The sequence below is a fragment of the Macaca nemestrina genome, chromosome 8, assembly GCF_043159975.1.
Source record: "Macaca nemestrina isolate mMacNem1 chromosome 8, mMacNem.hap1, whole genome shotgun sequence".
In the NCBI taxonomy this organism is placed as follows: domain Eukaryota; kingdom Metazoa; phylum Chordata; class Mammalia; order Primates; family Cercopithecidae; genus Macaca; species Macaca nemestrina.
Genome location: NC_092132.1, coordinates 17,154,356 through 17,173,775, shown reverse-complemented (window position 1 = coordinate 17,173,775; position 19,420 = coordinate 17,154,356). Strand labels below are relative to the sequence as shown.

General features: G+C 46.9%; 1 long non-coding RNA gene across 7 annotated transcripts in view; it reads left to right on the top strand.

The window, feature by feature from the left end:
- Window positions 1-15,474, top strand: part of LOC105492794 (uncharacterized) — a 205,111-nt gene extending 189,637 nt beyond the window's left edge. Inside the window, exons 10-12 of one of the 7 annotated variants that reach the window (XR_011606745.1) lie at window positions 10,681-10,816; window positions 11,715-11,823; window positions 13,542-15,474. This is a non-coding gene — a long non-coding RNA (uncharacterized lncRNA). Of the gene's footprint in view, window positions 1-10,680 lie in introns of all 7 variants that reach the window. The other 6 variants (XR_011606748.1, XR_011606746.1, XR_011606747.1 and 3 more) reach the window with 6 other exon arrangements.
- Window positions 15,475-19,420: the final 3,946 nt, after the last annotated feature.

Here is a 19,420-nt window from a genome sequence, read left to right as displayed (position 1 = left end):
AATTATTGTTTTACAACACTGTTTTGCAGTAAATATGTAATCTGCAATAGTAATGAGAACCCCACCCTAACTCTTCCTCCTACGTACTAGGTAATCATGAGCAAAACCTTTTCTTAACACTCTGGGCATCAGATTTCTCATCTATAAGTTAAGAGTGATAACATATATTGATGTGGTTGTTGTTTTTAGCAAAAGCAAGTTTTGTCCAAAACCTAGCATGCTTCTCCACACAAACGATATTTTCTCAAATTTAAGATGCCTTCATTTGTATGACTCACACTTAATTCATGTGCACTGAAAAAGAAATGCTTCCAATTAAACTACTGCGTTACTGTATGCCACTGGTGGTAGGACACATACCTATTTTGGAGATGTTGAAATTTGAAAAAATACATGTCTTAGCATCTTTGATTTAAAGACTGGTTAACATAAGCACCTAGCTAAGCCCAGGCAAAATACAAGATCCCCAAGATTAGAGTTTGTGACGTGTAAGAGGGGACGTTAAAGCAAAGGTACCTTTGTATGAACGTCTCCAATCTGCCATTCCGTTTTATACAATAAAACACAAAGATTAGTACAGACATCCTTGTGGTCCAGACAGAAAGTGCCTTCCTTGTCAGCTGTCAAATGGTTAGAATTAAAATGACATCATGTCACAGTTATTTAGCCAAAATGTATTTTGCAAAAGGGATGAAGTCAGATCCCTAAATCTGGCTGTGAGTCGATAAGTTGTTTTCAGCAGTAACTCATCCCTAGTAATAGTCCAAGCCCCGTTTCTCTTTGATTGAGAATTTCCTTTTTTTAGGACATGAACTAGTAGTTCCTTGAGTATTCCAGCCAATGGGCAGAAGGGGTCTAGGCAGTGGGCAAAAGGATGACACAGGGAGACCCAGGGCCACATCTAGTGGGACAGAAACATAAGCATCAGCTTCCTAGCAGGCTTGATGCTAAGTGTTCACATGGAGCTCTGCAGTTAGTACAGCTGCCCAGAGTGCTGCTATGCTAATCCTCATGTGAAAGGAAAACCCACTTCAGGACCAGAGAGGTTAAGTCTCTTCCCCAAAGTCACACAGCTGATTATGTCAACTTAGACCATCAGACACCAGAGCCTGTACTTATACCCATAGCACTATACTAACCAGAATGTTTGCAAAGACACAGAAATAGTTCATAAGAGGCTCCAACAAGCCCAAAGCTCAACCACAACAGCTGTCTTGTCAGCTTTACGTAAACAGAATTTCTTTTAATCCATACCATCTTACTTTGTTTAGTATGGGTTTTCCGATAAGGCCGTTCTGACCTCCTCCTCTTTCTGGTGAAAACCAAAGCATCCTTCAAGACCCAGCTCAAATGGGATAGCTTAACTCCTTGTTCCTACAGGGTGGCCCCTGGCTGCATTTGGCTCCAGCATATTGTCCTTGGGGCTGCAAGGCTGGCTGCCCTGGAATTGTTGGCAGTGGTTTCTGTTGATTACTCCTATTGGACTGGAAGTTCCTTGAGGTTCTAGAGTTAGACTGAGTTTGAATTCCATCTCTATGACTTACAGCTGTGTCCTTGGACAAATGTCTTAGCTTTCCTGAGCTTTAAGTTTCCTATCTACTTCTCAGAAATGTCATAATGCAGCGTCTTTGCTTAGATTGCACGGTCACTGCTCAGTATTGTTTACTGTTGTGATTGGCACTTGTGGAGCACCTTTGTGCATTATCTCAGTCTTCAACAGCCCTCTGAGGTAGGGGTTTCACTGCCACCCTCTTTTCACAGATGAGGAAACTGAGGTGAAACCTCTTGCCCATGGTTCCACAGCTCAGATGTGACAAAACTGGGCTATAACTGTACCTTTTTAAACTCCCTTCCCTCGATGGAATCCCAGTGAAAGCCTCCATAAACTGATTTCCAAGGATGTTTTGTCATGTATCAGTCTCTTTAGATGTGTTTTAATTCAGTTCTTAATTTTCCACTCATTTGTGTCTAGGTGACATTATCCTAGTTTGTAGGAAAACGATGCTGCAACCAGCTTTGTCTCTGTAAACTGTAGTTGTTTACACATTTCTAGCGTCTGGCAATAATGTGTCCCTCCACCTGGCTCTTATGGGTGGCAGATTATTAACACCGCAACTGCCCGTTTAGTTAATGAATCAAAAACATGGGTCACTCTCATTATTGGCCTTGAAAAGCTCAAGCAAACTCCTAAGTAAAACTAAGGGCCCAGCTCATTCTCCAACCCAAAGAATGCCAGGGCCACTCCTGCCATTTACTTTGAATGATTGACTCACCAAGATTTTTGCTGGTTTTCTGTGTTGCTGCACTCTTTTTTTTTTTTTTTTTTTTTTTTTTTTTTTTTTTTTTTTGAGGTGGAGTCTCGCTCTGTCTCCCAGGCTAGAGAGCAGTGGAGAGATCTTGGCTCACTGCAACCTCCGCCTTCTGCCTCCCAGGTTCAAGCATTCTCCTGCCTCAACCTCCCGAGTAACTGGGATGACAGACATGTGCCACCACGCCCGGCTAATTTTTGTATTTTTAGTAGAGACAGAGTTTCACCATGTTGTCCAGGGTGGTCTCGAACTCCTGACCTCAAGTGATCTGCCCACCTCGGCCTCCTAAAGTACTAGGATTACGGGTGTAAGCCACCGTGCCCAGCAGCTACTTGGTTTTTTCCCTCAAGACGTAACAGTTAAATTCTGCAAACAAAACGAAACAAGTTTGATTTTATTTGCCCGAGAATATTCTGAGTAAGCCGAACAAGATCCATTACTAAATCAAGCAGCCCCCTCAGCAAGGTAAGTGCCCTGTTTGGCAGAATGGTGGAAATCTTCCTGTCTAAGTGTGGATCTGGTGAAAGCGCATGGGCTCAGCCAGGGGCCAAGGTTCATTCACGGTCCCAGCTGCCAGTGCAGACTGCCAGTGAGAGACACACTCAGGGCTTCAGCAACGTCCTTGCTGGTTTACCTTCACCTTCAGCAGCACCAGAGGAGTTGGTCTTACCTGACGTGGAGAAAGATGTCGGTGCAGGGGTTGGGGGATGGAGCTAATATTATTGAAAGGCTACTTTGTGCCAAGCACTGAGCGAGGTTCCCCATTTGCAGGTATTCGGGGATTGTCTACCCACTTACTATTGTCAACTTCTAGTTTCTTTCCATTGTCTGCAGAGAAGATGCTGTGCATGACTTCAGTCGTTTGAAAATTATTGAGGTTATTTTATGGCTCAGTGTCCTGTGACGAATGTTGCACAGGCACCTGAAAAGAATGTGTCCTCTGCAGTTTGGGGATGGAGTGTTCCATAAATATTAACTGTGAAAGGTCCAGTACTCAGCCTGGTATAGACTCACTGTTCAAGAAAAGCTTGTTCTTTCATTTATTGCCGTGATTACCAGATAAACCCACAAGCAAGAGGCTATTTTGCTAGTTGTGTAGGCCAGTGGTTTCTGGAGAGAATGTAGTCTTCACTCTGCGGTGAGTTCAGAGGAGGAGAGAAGGAAAAAGTCCGCGTGGGTGAGAAGGCACTGCCAGGCCCTGACCCCAGGAGGCAGGTGCTGTGCCAGCTTGTCCTCCATGTGGCCCAAATAAGAAGAAAAGGCCAAGAACTCTAAACATATCGTCAAGGGAAAATAGCTTCAGGTTTGCTGGAGGGAGGGAAATTTACCCTTGGAAACGAGAGAAGCTATGCGCGGTAAGACCCCTCCTCTTCAAGCACTCAGTCAAAACTGATCTGATCAGAGACCTACTGTCTTAGTCCATTTTGGCTGCTACAACAGAACACCGTAAGACTAAGTCAACTTCTCTCAGTTCTGGAGGCTTGGAAGTCCAAGATCAAGGTACTGACAGATTCTGTGTTTGGTGAAGGACCATTTCCTCGTTCATAAATGATTGCTTTTTTGCAGTGTCCTCATGTGAAGGAAAGGGCAGGAGAGCTCTCTGAGGTCGCTTTTATAATGGTACTAATCTCAATCATGAGGAGGGCTCCACTGTTGTGACCATCACCCCCCAATAATGGTACCAATCCCAATCATGAGGAGGACTCCACTGTTGTGACCATCACCCCCCAAAGGCCCCACCTCCCAATACCATTACCCTGGAGGTTAGAAGTTCAGCGTATGAATTTTGGGAGGACACACATGTTCGGTCTATAACTGGGACGCAAGGATTCAACATTGCCACTGCCCTTCTGGACTTTGCAGACCATGAGGGTGTACAGATGATTAAACACACAGTTATGCAGAGCAGGGTGGGGGGTCATAATTGGAAAAGTATGTCGAGATTAGAAGAAAATCGTTCTTTCTTTGTTTCTCCCTTTCTCTTTCTCTGTTACACACATTTGCAGACAAACCAAGAGGATTTCCACAGGGAAGCTGAAAGGGGAAAACAACAGGATCCTATCTATAAGCCTATTAGAAACCGTTAGAGAGTGATTTCATGAAGAGTAAGGAACTTGTGAGTTCGCTAGGGCCTCAACCACTAGGATCAGAAATGCTTGGAACATTTTTTTGTACCATAAGCCCTTTCGGCAGACTAGAGAAGCTATGGACACCTTTTCAGAATAATGCTTTTAATAGCATGTAACAAAATCCTCGGATTTTATTTCAAAAGATTGCAGAGAAAACCAATTATGTTGAATTCAGTTCTATGCGTGGGCCTTCCCCTCCACCTCACTCCGTCTATGGGACAGGGACCTGGATGCTTATGGAGTAGTAGGGAGATATTTTGCAGATAAAGAAAAAAGTCTTTCCCAGGGCCAGCAGTTTTCTATATTGATGGAATTCGTTACCTCCAAGGAGGGCCTGACGGGAGGTTTTACTTTCACATAGGTTTGGGTAACTCCACAGAAGACTGTCTTTACCCGCCTTTGGTGAACTTACGGTTTCTGTTTCTTTTCTCAAAAGACTATGTGTCCAGACTTCCAGAGAGCAGACATATTGATGCAGTCGAATTGCCCACCTTTCACATTTCCCTTATTGTTCCATGGATGGAGTATAATAAATTGGCAATTAATGGAAGAGAAAAGGTAAAGCCTGACTTTGATGGGGGGCTGAGTCATCAGAGAATGTGTTTCTTACGGAGCCATCGGTCTCTTGTTAGGCTTTGGAATCCTCTTTGGGAGTTCACCAGAGAGTGCAGCCCAGGAGGATAGGGGGCTGAGGAGAAGTCAGAGGTTCAGGGAGGACCCATGTCATATTCTGGGAGATAGCAGGGTCTGTGGGTCCCGTGAGATCAGACACCAGTTATGAAGGAACTACTGGCAGACACTTTGCTCATTAATGTCACCCTCCATGCTCATTACCACCCTAGGACCTGGGGTCCCCACCATACCACTGAGACAACAGTTGCTGAGCATAGTTAATCCAAGATTATCCAGCGAGCAGCAGTGGAGCTAAGATCTGATTCCACTTAATCTAGGCTCCTATATATATATATATATATATATGTTTTTTTCTATTGCCACATGCCCAGCGGCCTCCCTGTGTCATGGAGGTCATGGGTGCAGCTTGTGGGGTCAGGTTGCCGGGTTTCTATTCCAGCTCCTCTATTTAAATAGCTCGGTGATCCCAGGTCAGTTCCTGATCCTCCTCTGTAAAATGGGAATAATTTTTTCACCTTTCCCATGGACTTTCCTGGAGGATTAAAGGGAGAATGTGTCTAAAGCTCTGAGCACACGTGCCTGGCATGTGAGTGCTCCTTAAATGTTAGTTACTGTGATGATTATTAGCCCAGCAGGACAGGGAGGAGTGTTAGGTCCCTGGGGCGCCATCACTCCTCTGTTTACTCCTCAGATTGTCCCGGCCTGGCAGGCATTCATGAGTTTGTTTTTCCTGTCCCAAGGTTGCCCCGGTGCTCTGCAGTGACCGGCAGGGCTGAGATGATTATACAACCTGCACTCTCGGCCAAGTCCGGCACTGGTCCTGGCTGTTGGCTAAGCCTGTGCTGCTGTGGGTGAGGGAATCACTCCTCTCCAGCTGGCTTTCTCACGCTGGAGAAGCCTGACCTTTATTCAGAATCATCCTCCAGTGCCTGCATCACACAGCACCCTGGCTCACCTGCCCCTCCCCCAACATGTCCTTTACATTCTCATCTGGGGACATAATGGGGCTCCGGTGTCCCCAAGACAGCTGCTTCTCCCTTCTTCTTCATTCTTGATAACTCTCTGTTCTCCAGAGGTGCTGCTTAGACTCTAGAGGGATACATGAAAGGTCGGTAAGGTGACAAAGAAAACAGCTGGGTTCAATCCTGGCTGCATACTCAGTGTGGGACAGAACAACTGCTCTACCTTTAAAGTTATATATCAGGATAATATACAGTATTTCATTTATATATACATACATTTATAATAAGTAATACATTTTTGTAAAGTTGTGAGGATGGTAAAAGCTTAGCCCAGTGCCTGGCACCCACAGGTGCCAGCTGGCATCATTAGCAGTCATAGGAAAACTCAGGGTATGTCTCCATTCCAGGCTTTGTGGCCTGTGGGTCTCAGTGTCCCCGCTGTCCTGTGGGGTTGCTGAGAGCTGTCCTCATAAGGTTGTGAGGGTGGGAATATGAGAGGAGTTTGAGAAAGCCGAAGCCCACCAGGTCAACAACTGGACTGAGCTCTCCCCTTGTCCCCTGGGCCGTGTGCAAGCTTTGGGCCTGGTGGTGACACCTACCCCTCCATCCCACCGGGCGGACCCAGCTGACCCTCCCAGTGCAGGGGCTGGGAAGCTGCAAAGAACCCTTAAGCTCAGAATTTCCAGCTGTCAGCAAGTCCCCCTGCCGTGTCTCATTTATTTTTCTCTATCTCCTTTTCCATCTCCCCTTCCAGCACCTTCTGAAACTCTCTAGTCTTGTACTACCAACACACCAACCTTTGCTTAATTGTCACATCAGACAGATGGCCCAGGTGTCTCCAGCTCCCTGAAGCTCTTCCCTTCCCCTTCCCTGGGCAGGGGCCTCAGGCCTTCCTCTGACTGATCCAGCCCACCTCCCAGTGTCCATACTATTAGGTTGCAGATCGCAATTACTTTTGCAGCAACCTAATAACTTTTGCACAGCCAAGAGATCTTCTGCCATCTACTCAGTCTTCCCTCCTGCTCTCTGGGGCTTTATTTTTTCTGTTCTTTCTGTTTCTTGCTGCCCGTGGTGCCCCCACCTCCTGTGGCTGAAATTCTGCCCTCTCCTATCCTGCCCAGATGCCTCTTCCACCAAGCTTTTTCAACTGCCACATCTGGAATAATACTTGTATGCAACTTTAAGATCTCTCTTTCTTTTTTGATCTTTTCTTTTCTTTTTTTCTATTTTGGTTATTTGCTGCCATGTTCCTTAAAGAAAAGAGTCTACCCTCACAATGACTAAGCAGCTTGGATCATGGAAAGAGCTTGGGCTTCTCTCCACACTTCTGTTCTCCCATCAGTAAAATGGGGATAAGCATTGTAAATAACCAGCCCTCTTAAGAGTTTCTGTAAGGCTTGGCCGGGCACAGTGGCTCACGCCTGTAATCCCAGACCTTTAGGAGGCCAAGGCGGGTGGATCACCTGAGGTCAGGAGTTCAAGACCAGTCTGGCCAACATGATGAAACCCCATCTCTACTAAAAATACAAAAATTAGCCAGATATGGTGGCAGGTGCCTGTAGTCCCAGCTACTCCAGAGGCTGAGACAGGAGAATCGCTTGAATCCAGCAGGCGGAGGTTGCAGTGAGCTGAGATCGCGCCATTGAACTCCAGCCTGTGGGACAAGAGCGAGACTTCAACTCAAAAAAAAAGAGTTGTTGTAAGGCTTGAAGGAGGCCTTTGGCATGAATATCACCTGCCTCAGGGCTCTGCACATTTTTTTCTTTTTTTGAGACAGAGTCTAGCCCTGTCACCCAGGCTGGAGTGCCACGGCGTCGTCTCGGCTCACTGCAACCTCTGCCTCCCAGGTTCAAGCGATTCTCCTGCCCCAGCCTCCTAAGTAACTGGGATTACAGTCGCACACCACCATGCCCAGTTAATTTTTGTATTTTTAGTAGGCACGGGATTTCACCATGTTGGCCAAGGTGGTCTCAAACTTCTGACCTCAGGTGATCTGCCCGCCTTGGCCTCCCAAAGTGCTGGGATTACAGGTGTGAGCCACTGCGCCCTGCCAGCTCTGCACATTTTGAGGAACCAATGAATAAATGATTGAATGATTGAATGGATAAAGGCCTTTACTGTTCTACTTGAAGTTGTCAAAATGGATAGGTTTTTGCTATAGCCCTCACCACCCCTCCTAATGCCACATCAGCAGCATGGCATATGCACCTGCAAACCCAGACTCTGCATCAGGTTGCCAGGTCACCTAAATGACAGCTGTGAATTCTTCTAGAACAGGAGTCAGCAAACTATGATCCACAAGTTAAATGCAGTCTACTGCCTGTTTTTGTACAGTTTGCACACTAACCATCCTTAGATGGTTGCTACATTTTAAAATGATTTTTACATAGAAAATGTTACATTTTTCAATGTAAATGTAAATTAAATGCAAATAGAAACATTTACATTTTTACATGTTTAAATTAAAAAATCACAGGAAGTATAATTTTATAGCATGAAAATTATAGGAAAATCTAACATTAGCATTTATAAATAAAGTTTTATTGGCACACAACTATGCTCATTCATTTATGTATTATCTACACAAGCTATAGTTGGTGTGTGCAGAGCTTTCACTCAATGATGGCACAGTTGAGTAGTTTCAACAGAGATAGGATGGCCCACAAAACCAAAATATTTACTACTTGGCCCATTACAAAAACATTTTGTGCTGATCCTTGGTCTATGAAACAGGAGCAATGACGAATACCTGCCCATCGTGTGTGGGTAAAATGTTAACATGCTTGATATCTAGTGGGCACTCAAGAAAGGTTTTTTCTTCTACTCTGTGTTCCTCCTTGTCTTCATTCCCTTTCACAGAGCGTTCTTTTATTTTGGGGTCCAAGCCATGTAAAACCATAAGAAAAAGGATAGCAGGGAGACTCTGAACCACTGCCATGCCCATACCCAGCCTCAAAACAGCAGAGCTGTGTTTGTCAGCTCCACCTTCCTGCTCCAGAGCCTCCCCCAGACCTCTCAGTCTATGGGACTGTTGGTGGACAGGCAGAGTTTAAATCCATTGCGTCTTTTGCATCTCTTGGTTCCAGACGTGGATGGGGCCAGCCCTGCATGGCCTGCCCCCAAGAGCGCTTTTATTAGTTTTATCTGTGGCTTGACAGCTTCCACTGCATCTTTTCTTGCTTTGGGCATTAAAACTTGGGTTGCTGTTGCGTAAAAGATTGCAGCTGCAGTTTGACTTGGCTGAAAATGAGATGCAGCCTCTGGGCTGAAATTGAGGGTCCTGATTCTGCTTTGAGAGATGGTATGGCACCCTGAAAAGAACCGAGATTTGGAATCTGGGCTGGAATCCCAGCTGTGCCCCTCACAAGTTCTAGGATTCGTACCTTTTTCTTTTTCTGAAAAGTGGAGGTGATGCTTTTTCCTGGGGTGGGGGTGGGGTGTTGGCAGGGTTCTCCACCATGTAATCTTGAGGGAGCAGGGTTTTGTCTTTTTCTGTACTGAAGCCCAGCTTCTAGAACAGTGCCTGGCCTGGAGTGAGCACTCAGCAAATACCTGCCTTAGAAAGGAGATTAAAAGATGTAGAGTTCCTGGCACACGATAGAATCTCATTAAGTGGTCACATTGCCATTGTCTGTACTCGACCAGGAATTGGCACACTATGGCCCACAGCCTGTTTTTGTAAAGTTTTATTGGAACATAGCGATGTCCATTTCTTTACATATTGTCTGTGGCTGCTTTCCTGCTGTAGTAGGGGAGTGGAATCGTGAGGCAGACCTGTGCCCTGCCGAGCCTAAAATATATACTGTCTGGCTCTTTACAGCAAAACTTTGTGGTTTCTGCTCTGAATGTCAGGGTGACCCTGTTTGAGGATGATCACGGATTTCATTTTCCCTTGTTTGTTAGTGTTGCGGTCAGTCACAGGTGAAAACAAGGAACCAGCTTGAGGTACGCATTCTTGATGCTCTTTCTAAGATATTTATGGAGGCTTTTCTTTTCCATTCCAATTCCACCACACTCTTTCGGCATGGTCAGAACTGGCTTCTTTGTGCCCTCCAGATCTCATATGTAAGATGGTGTTACTTTCATTTCTAAGTAAAAAGAAACTCAACCCACCTGTCAATTGCTGGTATATGCATTAGGGATTAACCATGAGTCCTGCAACAAGTAGGCTCAGGGCACAGAGGACATGAGTTAAGATAAAAAAGAAAACCAACCAGGTGCAACTGTGCTTTGTAATATTATAGAATAGAATGCTGGTGGGGTACAGGAAGGAGTCCACTGTGTTTGTGGGGCACAGGGTACATAAGATTCTGATTTACTTTTCCATCATGGTGAATGGCATGATCTTAGACACCTTAGTTAGCTTTATTCAAACTCAGTTTTCCAATCTGTAAAATGGCAACATTCACTATATGTTGTCAATCTCTTTGATGGACAGGGCCCACAGTTAGGAGCCTCCCGAGACCCTGGTGTCTAGAGCGGTGAAGGAGAGCTTTCTGGAATGAGTGAACATGTGTCAGATGCTCTAAGGTCCTCATTAGAAGGGTGCCCTGTCCCCTGTACCGGCTGAGCAAGGTGGGTGGGCCACCATCCTGCTACCATTTTATAGTCAGTGGATCTTTTTTTTCTTTTTCTCTTTCTCTCCAGAAGGACAGAATAATGGGCTCCAGATTTGCAAGCCCCACCAAGAGGATCACCCCAGGAACCCTTGGAGGCTGAGGAATTCACTGAGGCTAGTGCATCTCGAGACTCAGGATGAAGACCCAACTTGGGGCTGTCAAAGGTGCAACCTGCCAGCTGAGACCTCCAAGGGTCGAGCCCGGGCCCCTTTGCCTTGTTCATGGCTTAGGCCAGTGCTTAGCATATAGTAAACAACTTGTAAATGTTTATGAGAGGATGTGTGGGGGGTCATCCCTTCGGAATGGCACACTGTCCATTATCATTGTCCTCAGAGGCTCCAGCCTCAGGTGCTTCTTAAACTTCGATGGGAATGATGGCAGCAGGTGGGTCCAGGGCTCAGCACGAGAGCTCACAGCAGGCTGTGCTCCACCCCACGCAGGCCCCCAGTCTTGCCATGTTTCCTCTGCCTCACCAGGCTGGCCTAGAAACTGCTTCCAACTGAAGCCAGCCAACATGCCTGCCCCTAACCACACCTGCAACTCTAGGGTCACCGTTAGTCTAGATTAGGGGCCCTTAAACTGTAGCCTTTGCCAGGCATGGTGGCTCATGCCTATAATCCCAGAACTTTAGGAGGCCGAGGCGGGTGGATCACTTGAGGTAGGAAGTTCGAGACCAGCCTGGCCAACATGGCGAAACCCCGTCTCTACTAAAAACACAAAAATTCGCCAGACATGGTAGCGCACACCTGTAATCCCACCTACTTGGAAGACTGAGGCAAGAGAATCGCTTGAACCTAGGAGGTGGAGGCTGCAGGGAGCTGAGATCACACCACTGAACTCCAGCCTGGGCAACAGAGTGAGACTCCCTCTTAAAACAAACAAACAAACAAAGAAACACTACAGCCTTTGGGCTAAATCTGGTCAGTGTTCTGTGCTTGTAAGAACTCTGAGTTAAGAACAATTTTTACGTCTCTCTAAAGGGTTGAAGAATACAAAAAGAATATTTAACAGAGACCATCTGGCTAGCAAAGCCTAAAATATTGACCCTCTGGTCCTTTACAGAAAAGGTGTGCCGGTCACTGGACTGGGCAGTGCCGACCGCACCCCGGGCTCCCTGTGAAAATTTCAACCATACACACTCATCTCCTTTCTCTTATCAACACTGAGGCAGGTGAGATTATCATTCCTTGTAAACATGGAGAAACTAAGGCACAGAGAGGCTTAACTCATTTACCTGAGAATCTATTAAGTAACAGAGCCAGGGTTCCAACCCAGGCAGTCTAGCTTCAGAGTCCATACCTCCTAGCTGCACTCTGGGCCATCAGCGTAGGGACGAGCTTCAGACAAGAGCTCCCCTCTTAGTTTCCGCCCTATCCTGCCCCACAGCCAGTGGACAGGCATTTTGCACCCCAGCCTCCCCCAGCCAGCTCCTCCTCAGAGATTTCCTGCAGGGACTTAGACGGGGCTCTGGGACCACCCTCCTTTTCTGCCCCACCCGGCACCTGGAACTCTGCTTGATCCTGCTCCCTCTAAGCCTGGACACGTCTCCATGAGCCAGGCCTGAAGTTGTTCCCCTCTCTGGACCTCAGGACCTCCCTTCCTAGGAGCAATTCCTGTATCCCCTATCCTCTCTGCCTTCCCCTCTTCCCACCATGTCCTTCCAATAAGGGGCTGGATTTGTAGTGTGCAGCCTTGGGAACAGGGTTGGGCTCAGGGATTGGGAGCAGAGGCCCAGGGCTCTGACTGACCCTCTGTCATCCCCAGGAGGAGAAGCTGCTGTATTTAGAGTGTCACAAAGAATAGTGTTGGAGGCTTCAGAAACCACGGGAGATTCTGAACTTCTAGGCTAAGCAGATGGGATGGTGCCTCTGTGATCAACAGGCCTGGTAGAGGGATGCAGGAGGGGGTGAGAATGGAAAGACAGCTGCCAAGGGGAACAGAGAGCTTTTCAAGTCACCGTTGTCCCCTCCCCACCTCACCATCAGGGCTAAGACTAAACCTAACCATCCGGTTGCAGCCCCTCGGCCCTGGGGATGGAGATTAGTGTGCATAGAATGAAGGTACAGAGGCCATGTTCTGGCTGTGTGACCTTGCACAGGTTTCATAACACTCTGTGCCTCACTTTACTCATTTTTAAAATGATGAAGATGATAACTACCTCAGGGTCTTATATTAGAGATAATACGGTTCCCAGCACTTTGTAAGCACTCGGTGTGAAATTGTCTTCTGCTGCTTCTCTTCATCAGTCCACCCCTCCTCTGCAGAGGTTTCCTCCATGCTGAGCAAGCTGCCAGTAACTAAGGCCCTGCTGGGCGCATCCCTAGTGCCTTCTGCCCAGGCCTCGGGACCCCCAGGGATCCTGGCCCCTGTGGACAGGGACTTTTGTGCTCTCCTTCACTGTTACCAGCAAGAGTGAGTCCTGCACTGAATTTCCATGGGCTCATTGTTTGCTAACATTTGTGTGTGAGTTACCGTCTAGAAAGCAGCTTTTCTGGCCTTTTCCCATTAATTTCACGAAAGTTATCTTCCTTTGCCGTTACTGCAGTCCTGTGAGAGGTTCATTACCCCATTTTACAAACAACTAATGCTCCCAGATGAAGTGACTCCCCCGGGGTCGCCTAGCTAATAAGCAGTGGAGAGTGGGTCTCCCACCCGGCCCTCTCACTGTGACTCCTGTTCTCCGCGTCATTGCATATGGCGACATGTGGGTCACGTTTTCACACATCCCTGGCTGATATGGAATGGTGAGCTTCTCCTGGGTCTTCCGAGGAGGGATGCTTTCATGGGTGTTTTGGAATGAAGGCAGTGGAGGCCAAGAGACCTCTAGGTCAAAGCCAGGCAGGAGGGTCCTCTCAGGGACCCAGCCAACAAGTTGCATTTCTCCCTCAGAGGCTTGAAGAGGCAGAACACCCGAGAGGAGTCTGGGGCCACCACCCAGCGTCACTGGGAAAACGGCAGCAGGAAATGTCCTCTCACCTGCGTGCTCCACCTCTGTCCACGCCTTCCCTCCTTCTGGAAGCCTTGCCTGACCACTGGCCTGCCCCTTCTATGGGAATCGCTGCTGACCTTGCAGCTCACTGTAGACTTATATGTATGCAGAAATATAATTTTAATTACTTTTGTGTTGCTCCAAGAGTGATACCGAATCACAACAGAAAATTTAAATAAACAAACTAGCCAAATTAATACAAGCAATCACCCCAGTCAAATACACCCAGCTCACATTTTGATGTAAAATCTTCCAGTACATTTCCTATGTACATATATATTTTTAGGAAGGAGATTATATTTTACATGCTGTTTTCTAAAACGTTCTTTTAAAACTGTGTCATAAATATTTTTCCTTATAATTAAATCGTCTTCTACAACGAAATTTGCTAATGAATTTTTTTTTTTTTTAATCATGGTCACTGTTGTGTTATGTATATCTTAGTTTAGCATCCTCAGTTACATTGTAAGCATTTTAAGGACTCAGTTTCCCCAGCCAGCCTCAGGGTGGGTTTGTTCACTGATTGATGGCTGTGTGGGGTGCAGGAGGGAAGTAGAAAGTGAGTGAGATTTGGGTAAGCAAAACTGGGTTTAAATGCTGAGTTTGCAAATTCCATAAATTTCTGCTTCCCTCCCTCCCTCCCTCCCTTCCTTCCTTCCTTCTTCCAGCCTTCCTTCCTCGCTCCCTCCATTCCTCCCTCCCTTCCTTCCCTCCTTGCTGAAACAAATGCCTTGTTAGATATTTTATATACTCATGTAAATATGCACTCATTTAAATATCATGTGGGCACCTCCTCTGAGTGGCCCTGAGCTTGGTTCTGGGGATGTGGCACTGCACAAGAGAAACCAGGTCTCTGCTCTCATGGAGCTTGATGCATCCAGTTGGGGGCACAGACCCAAATCAAGCCAACAGACAAAACCTAAGCAGGCCACTAACTTGTGTTTAAGTACAACATCCACATGGACGGGAATGAGAATTACAGGGGACCACACTTGAACTGGGGTCCAGCAAAGCCCTCTCTGGGGAGGTGACAGTCAAGCCCAGACCTAAAGAAGCCTGCTGCAGGGAGGATGGAAAAGACGTTCTGACAAAGCCCTTGAGATCGGGAAGGCTTTGGCTTAGATGAGGAACTTCAGTTGGTCATCCCCTGTCTCATCCATCCTATTGAAACCACCTTTGCAAAAAGTATATCAGTGAGAAAATTATTTGCAAAAAATTTTCAAAAGGTATATCAGTGAGAAAATTATAACAGCAAGCTGAGCTAACCCAACCTCCATCTTGCCTTTCCCTTAATTATTCCTGGGCTATTGGGTCAAGCTAACTTTAGAAGATATTTAGGCTACGGTTTAAATGATAATAGGCCTTGCCCAAAACTCAACCACTTTTGTAAAGCTAATAGGGGACCATCAGGGTGTGGGGAGAAGAGCCTGAATCCTACTAAGGTGCAGACATTATTCCGGTGGTTATAAGATATGCAACTTTCCCAATACAACACTACTATTATAGATTGGCCTTTTGCGATATCTTTCCAGGTTTTTTGCATATTTGACACCCGTGGCTCCACCTGGACCTGATGGCTCCACCCAGAAGCAATTCAGCCCCACAGGAGGACAGCTTCAACCCATTACCATTTCCTCTCTGCCCCAACCAATCAGCAGCAAGCACCTGTTACCTGTCCACCCCCACCCCTTCCCCCAAACTGCCTTTGAAAAATCCCTAACCTATGAGCTTTGAACAAGATGATATGAGTACGAACTCCATCTCCCATGTGGCGTGGCTGGCCTCGTGTCTATTAAATTCTTTCTCTACTACAATGCTATGGTCTTTCTTTATGCAGTGGGCAGGAATAACCCCTTGGGTGGTAACAAATCTGGGGTCTCATGTGGGATTGTACTCTTGGCTACCTGTGCATGGTTCGGTAGCCCCTCGCTGGCAACGGACCTGGAGGCCAGCCCAAGCGGCTGCCTAGTTCTCCTGGCAGAGAGATGGGGGCTGACTCTGGCACCATCTCTAGCGGCGGGACACTGCTGACCACGGTGCATGGATGCAGTGGGCAGGAAGAATCCCTTGGGCAGTCACGCTACCTATCCAGTCCATCTGTCAAATGTATCCAGACTATGACCTCCTCTCATTTCTTGGTCAAAGCCACCATCATTCCTGCCTGGAATTTTTGCAACAGCCCCTGGGTTGGTCTCCCAGCTTCTGCCTTTGCCTCTCAATCTGTCCTCAAAACAGCAGCCTGGGTGATCCTTTGAAATGGCAGCCAGAGCACATAAGCCCATTTACTTCAAAACCCTCAAAGGGTTCCATCTAATTTGGAGTAAAAGCCACAGGCCTCACCATGGCCTGCGAGGCCCATGGGATGCAGCCCTGTGACGTCTCTGATCACATCCTCTTTCTTTCCATCTCATTTCACCCTGGCATCCTGGCCCCTTTGTCATAACTCAGACCCTCCAGCCATAATTCTGCCTCAAGTTCTCTGCACCTGCTGTTTCCTCTGTAGCCTGTCTGTCCACTCCCTCATCCCTTCTCAGTCTTTGCTCAGGTATCTTCATTTCCATGAGGCCTTCCCTGGCCACCAAATTTAACACTCAAACTTCCCCACATCCCATGAAGCTCGCTATGCTCTTTGCTGGTTCTCTTTTCCTCCATTGTTCTTGGTGTCTCCTACTGGGTCCTACAATTAATTGTTTGAGTTGATTTATTAGTTTCTCCTACTCCCCTGGAATAGAAACTTCAGGAAGGCAGGGAGTTTTGTCTTATCTCTTTCCAAGGAAAATATTTGTGACATGGTAGGCACTCCGTAAGTATTTGTAAAACAAATGACTGGACTCCCTTATACCAAAGACATACCAAAGGCGGACTGCACAGAAAACAAATCTTGACTTTAAGCACAAACCTTTTGATATACATATATATGTCCAAGGTTTCCTTTTTTTTTTTTTTTTTTTTTTTTGTTGCAGAGAAGTGCCCTTTCTGGTTTCCCCTGCTGCCCATCGGGATGCACTCAGGCAGCAACTGTGCAGTAAATGGGACACCTTTAGCCTCTGGTTTCCCAGAGCAGAGAGCTGTCAACACCAGAAGCTATTTTTGCCTCACCTCTGGTGCTCTGGAGTGGCAGGCCAGTCACAGGTGTGGTGCATCAGACTATGAAGAGGCAGCGTGGCCACAACTCTGTGCCAGGATGCTGACCTCTTTGAGGCAAACAGCATGAGCTGGAAAAAGTGTGTCTATCTCAGAGTTAAAAACTGGTGAATTCCCCCGTTGCTCTTCAGCATCTCCTGGGTCCGTATGATCTGACTGCCACCCACTATCCCTTTTCCTCACTGGGCTCCAGATACACTGGCTTCCTTCCTTCCTGAAGCCTCCATCTGCTGCCGAGCTCAGGGCTTCGTCAGATGCTCACCCTGCCTGCGCTGCTTCCTGCAGCGTGCTGAATTGTGTCTCGCGAAAGATAGGCTGAAGTTTGAACTTCCAGAACCTGTGAATGGGACCTTATGTGTAACAGAAATAGGGTCTTCACAGATGCAGTCAAGTTCAGATAAGGTCACTCTGGATGAGGGTGGCCCCTAATCCACTGGCTGGTGTCCTGAGGACAGAGACACACAGTGGGGAGGCCTTGGGAAGATGGAGGTAAAGGTGGGAATGATGCATCTCCAAGCCAAGGAGCACCAAGGATCGCTGGCAACCACCAGACTCCAGGAAGAGGCAAAGAAAGGCTCTTCCCTACAGCCTTCAGAGGGAACACGGCCCTGCTGACACCTTGATTTCAGACTGCTAGTCTTCAGAGCTGTGGAAAAACACTTTTCTGTTATTTTAAGCTCCCCAATGTATAATATTCTGTCATGGCAGCCCCAGGAGACGAACACATTCCTTTCTCCTCCTTCAATTCACACCTCTAGTGCCATCTCCTTGAAGAGATATTCTTTAACTCCCAGTCATTACTAGGTTCCCAAGTTCTACACCTTTTGCCCTGTAACCTATTCCCACGGGAGATTCTCTTTTGGTAGCCTCCCCCGACAGAGTGTAAGCCCCTTTGTGTTCAGGTTGCTCACTATGGGTCCTTAGTCTCTGAGGGCATCTTCAGCACACATTGTGTGAGCAATCAATTTTTGTTGAATGAATGCATTGCAATCTGGAGTGAGCCTTCTGGGCCTCAGAAGCATCTTGCTTTGATTCTGTCTGTGCGTTATAAGATCCCAGTCAGAAGGTTGCCCTGGGTGCTTCCCCTAGAAATCCTCAAAGTACAATTATTCAAATTGAGTCACTCAGCCCATGGTACCCTACGGTTACAGATGACACAAGAAACATGAGAACCTCTGAGGACTTTCCAAGCTGGGGTCTGTTCTTACTGTTTAGCATGAAATGTGTTTTCCTGCTAAGAACATGAACCAGAAATGAGTTTTACCAAGTGGTTAGCAAGACCTTAAATAGAAAGGAAACTCCAAAAAATGTAACTTCTCTCACACTTAAGCCTCCTTTTCAACTTCCCTTTCCTGCTTCCCATCACTAGAACCTCCAGATCTCATTTCCTTGGTTATGATGAATGGTGGCCCCTATTTCAGACCTCCCCGAATTCTGCTGAACTTCCCCTCTTTGGGTTTTAGACAGAGATGTGTGGTAAGTGCCTCTAGAACTGACATCTCCTGTGAGGCCCTTCTCTTACATGCTAGGTACGTTTGGCCTCTGATGGATTCAGAATGGTCTTTATTGAGCACCTACTAAGTGCTAACTTTTACACTAGGCAGTTTGACACTCTGTAACTTCTTTTTCATTTACTCTGCTCCAGAAACTTATGTTCACTATGATGTGATCTCGCTTTGGATCCATTTTACTGATGAGGAAATTGAAGCTCAGAGAGGTCAAGTAATTTGCCTAAGGTCACACAGTTAATAAATGGTAAAGCCGTTTTCGATTCTACATCTGCTTGACTCTAAAGTTGGAGGTTTTTCTCTCCTAACTTTTACAAGTAAAAACCCACCCTAGCTAGAAATGGCAAGGGGCTTTATTGTAAGGATTTGGGCTGTGCCTGGGACTGCCTGGTGGTTATCCAGCAGCCTCATACGAGGAGTTTAACTGTTGGATTTATGGACATGGGACCATTGGTATGTGCTCAGCACATGCCACAGACCTGGCAAGCATGCTGGCCTGGGGGTCATCGGCTCTTGGGGCTGTGTTTTCTGATTAAGGGACATTAGGCTAGCCACTTCCCACATCCAGCTTCAGTTTCCCCAACTATAAAATTAAGACCTAGATATGCTTTCCACGCTGCCATCCTGCCCTGATAATCGAGGATTTTAGCATCTCAGGGCTATAGTGACCCATACTTCTATACCCCTCAAACTCCTGCCTTTGGAATCTGGAACCATGGCTTACATAAAAACTCCCAAGGCTTCCATGCAGGTCCGTTCTGTCAGAGGCCCCAGCTTCTCTATCCCTTTTCCTCCCCTCAGTCGACATCCCCTCCTGTCCTGGAGTTAGTCCTGCTGGAGGACCTTGGGCAAGTTCCTTCACCTCTCTGAGCTTCCGTATCCTTCTGTTTAATGATCTCAAATGAATGTAACAACCCCACCTCATGGCTCATTATGAGGGGGAAACGAAATGAAACAATAATCACTGTTTACCTTTCAGGCCCTGGCAGAAGTGCAGGCTCTGGGGCTGAGTGGATGGGTGCAAATCTTGGCCTTGCTGCTCCTCCCCGCCCAGGCTGTTTGGGCCTGGACCAGTTGCGTGTTGCTCCACACCTCCACATGCTCTCTTGTCAGGCAGAAACAGTACC